At 44.6% G+C, this 4252-nt stretch overlaps 1 pseudogene; it reads right to left on the bottom strand.

Moving 5' to 3' along the window:
• Positions 1–3375: 3375 nt before the first annotated feature.
• Positions 3376–3853, bottom strand: LOC125536735 (annotated as a pseudogene).
• Between the last annotated feature and the right edge of the window lie 399 nt (positions 3854–4252).

The raw sequence follows: 4252 nt of genomic DNA, 5'->3' as shown, positions 1-4252 counted from the left end.
CACTTGTAACCTGGGAGGCCAGGCTATAAGACCTCCCAGGAGCCCCCTGTCCCCCTGAGGAGGGAGTCGGCCTCATTCCACACACACACCCACTCACATGCAAGAAGAAGAGGAGAGCTAGTTCCTTCTTCCTCTTCCACTCATACAGCTCAAGAAGCAACATTGTAGTTCTTGTGATCCTCATAGACGATCCGACAGGACTAGGGGTGTTACCTCCCTTGGAGGACCCCGAACCTGGGTACATCATGTGTCTCGCACCGCTTGTCCCCAATCTCGCTTCCCGAACCCACTGGCGTCCTTTAGCCCCAAACACACTCGATAATCCTACGCATGACATCTGCCGTGAGAATACCACGACACCATCGATCCAGAAATTGAGCTTTATAGCCTTACAAAATACAGGATGAAGGAAAAAGTAAGAAAGTAAAAAAATTGAAGCTGGTAGACACCGTCTCTTTGCCGGGAAGGTAAACAACAACGCACACGCGATCTTCGGCCTTCCGCTAAGGGATGGACACGATCTAGAGCTTTAAGAAGCCGTGAAGCGGTATGGGCGTCAGACAAGTGTCATACCGCAAATGGATGGTACTGGGAGTTCGCGCGAACAACTTCAAATTCAAACTTAACAGAATCTCTGTCTGCAGTGTTCTAAACCTTTAGATGCTCGGTGTTAGATCCTGACAACCCCCCCCCCCCCAACAACTCCAGACATGTCCTCAATACTGGAACTTTGGAAAAACCTTTTGTATGAATGTTGCGTCTTCTCAAGTGGGATCCACATCGTCCATGTTACTCCACTTGATGAGCCAACGCACAACAGGAATGTGAATGTGACTTTTAGCTCTTGGGATGAGTTTCCTTTATAGCAACTTATCTGCTTCTAGAAGAATTGTGCCATCAGCATTAAGTAGTTTTTTATCACCTTATACTCCAGCAGGTGGGATTTTATTGCCGAGATGGCGTGTTTATGCAACGACTTCCCAGCTCCAGACCTGTACCGAACTGCCACCGCCGCCGCATGCCACCGGGGAACACTACCGCCAACTGCTCCGGTGAGAAGTGAAGGATTTTACGGCTCCTCCAACTCCACTTCGGCACCAGATCTCACGCCGCCGAGGAGATGAACCAAGCTCTGATTACCACTTGTCAGATCCGAGTTGGTCTGAAGAACAGAATTCAGAAACTGAAACTGAATTTAACTTGAACTAGCCAATTTTATTGGAAGAAATGGAGAGCACTTTTGCTTCAAATTAAGAGGAACCTAAGGCCAGGCAGGAACACTGGCGCTAAGGGGATACAAGAGATGGTTCTCCATCAATCCAGAAACTGGGCTTTATAGCCTTACAAAATACAAAATGAAGAAAAAGGTAAGAAAGTAAAAACTGGTAGACACTGTTCTCTTTGCCGGAGAGGTAAACAGCGACGCGCGTGATCTTCAGCCATCCGATGCGGGATGGACGTGATCCAGAGCTTTAAGAAACCGCAGACCGGTACGGGCGTCGGAGAAGCGTCATATCGCAGATGAACGGTACTAGGAGCTTCCCGCCAACAGCTTCGAATTCAAACTCAACTGGATCTCTGTCTGCAGTTATCACAACAACACAATCTACAGTACATATCTGCATTATTATATGTTTATCTCATCGTATTGCCCGTTGCTCTTTTGTTTGCTCATCCAGAATTAGCCAAATTAGCTTGTGCATCCATACGTGAATACTTACAACACTTTTTTCTCTCAACAGATGTCAGGCACAGGAAACTAGGCACTACCTGCCTGCTGCCTCCTGTTTACCACCGCCTGCTCCATCTGATGTGGCTTCAGTGTCTCCAATGCCATTGTTACCTGGGCAAACACGCTGGAAATTGCAGGTTCGTGCACAGTCGAAGCAAAAAAGAATCATGATGGACAGGTGCGTAATCTTCGCCCCCGGCCCAGTCCACTTGCATCCCAAGATGATACTCCACAACCACGCCATGTCTCGCCGTATATGATATGATCCGCCCATCGGCTGCTGCTCATCAGGTGGCCGTTCAGCATCTCGTATGGCATGCAATGCAATGCAATTGGGAGCTGGAGAATGGATGAATCCAAAGATACAGTACAGTTGAAATCTTTGCAACTAGACATTCAAGCGTTGCAAAAATTTCAGAGCTGATGATAGAGAAGAGCGGGACTTTTTCGCAACTGTTGCGAAGAGTTTTTATCAGTGTTCAGGAGAATTTTGACACAATTCAGAGCGATTTGACCAAGCTATTTGCAGTAGTTGATGTCAATTCAGGAAAAGCTGGGAGAACAAATTACCTCCAGGAACACCTAACTCTCAGAAGAAAGAAACTCCCAGTGTCAACCAAGGAACACCTATGAAAATTCATATTCCTGTGATAACACCACCGCCTGATCTGGGTAAATCCGCTGTCATTGGATCAGCAGTTCTAAGAGATCACACTGGCAAGGAAGTGAATCTGGATGGCACACAGAAATTGCCCTACAGACACCCCCATTTTGGTCAAGGCCAACACCAGTCCAGACCTGAAGACTTAGCAAACATGCAGCACACTATTGCTGTTCAGACAATGGTTAACAGAGAACCTGTTGAACAGTTAGCTGAAACTAGCAGAAAACAATTGTTAAACCTGCCAAGCTCAACATCCCTGAATTTGCAGGGCAAGATGCAGACTCATGGGATACAGACAATTGAGCAATATTTTGACTCTGCTAGAATCCCTCTTGAACAGAGAACTGAAATTGCTATTACTTACTTAAAAGGAGATGCTATGCAATGGTGGGGAGGTACTGGTTTCTATGCTGGCAAATTACCATGGCACAGGTTTTGCAGAAACTTGAATGACAGATTTGCATGGCACAAATTACGCGCAGCCTGCATGGTTCGAAATAAAAAAGGGCATCACAGCAAGCAATTTTTATTAAAACAAAACATCACACCATCTCGAATCAAGGCTCTTGATCTGACAAGTTAACAAAAACACAATACATGAACCAGGCTACATTGCACGTATATCCTTGCTGGTCTGTCAAGTCAACATGCAAAGTCAAATACAGCTTTCCGTATATCATACAAGGATGAACATATATCCTTCAACAACAACAAAACAAGGAGGAACATCTACAATTATGTTCTTTGAATCAAAACTTACAGCTGTACACAAATACAGTGGTTATAACCAGGCACTGAGGAACATATATCCCTCAACAACAACAAAATAAGGATGAACATCTACAACTGTGTTCTTTGAATCAAAACTTACAGCTGTACACAAATACAGCGGTTATAGCGAGGCCACTGCTCAGTGGTAAGTAGGTACACAGCCGAAAAGCTGAAAGGCAAACACTTAGGGGGCATCGGGTTGGAAACATCAGCATTTCGCTCAATTTGCCAGCATAAGGTCTGACAACAGTTATTACCTCATCCATGTCCATCTCAACCAAAACGGCATGAGTGAGGTTATCTTGAAGTAAGTTGGTTTTGGAGTGGATGGGCACCCGAGTGATCTGATGAGCTCTTCGACAGGCAAGATCTTGAACTTCTTTTGAGAATTCATGGCAACATTGTCCACCTTATGCTGGTAAATCTTCCATTCTTATCCAACTTATACTCTGACATGCCATCAAAGCGGCTACAGGACCATCCTGTGGGAATCTAGGGATGCCATGAACAATCCACCGGACCATAATTACATTGTCGACTGGTTGCCATATAGTAGCAATGTCAATCCACAAGGCCTTGAAGAAAATCTGACCGGTAAAGCGCAGCGCCCAGAATATCCTTTTATAGCTATCAATACCCACGAATTTACTGAGAGGATCTTTGAAGACAATATCTTCTCTGGAGATAGTGGCATATGGTTAAGAAAGAAGAAGACAGGAGTTGAATAAATCTTGAGAAATGAATATACCATGGGAGTATAATTCTCATGACGGTATACCCCACTACAAATAATATCAAGACCATACAGATGGTGCAAAAAGCTGAGGCCCTCGAAAGCCGCCAGCAAAAAGCAGAAGTACTATACTATACAAAACTAGATTGCATTCCACACGAAGGTATGGTTCAAGGCTTCAAGCTTCTCCACACAAGAAACAAAGAAAGTTATATTTAAGTTTTACCCGAATTATTGGCGCATTAGGCCTGACAGTTCTGTGGCTATCAAGAGCCAATGATGTAATATGAAAGCAATTTCTCGTAACTGGAGTTGGTAAAGTTTTTGTGATGTATAGATTTTACAGTTACAT

The sequence above is a fragment of the Triticum urartu genome, chromosome 2, assembly GCF_003073215.2.
Source record: "Triticum urartu cultivar G1812 chromosome 2, Tu2.1, whole genome shotgun sequence".
Classification (NCBI taxonomy): Eukaryota; Viridiplantae; Streptophyta; class Magnoliopsida; order Poales; family Poaceae; genus Triticum; species Triticum urartu.
Note: the sequence above shows the minus strand (reverse complement) of the source record. Positions and strands in the feature narration are given on the sequence as shown.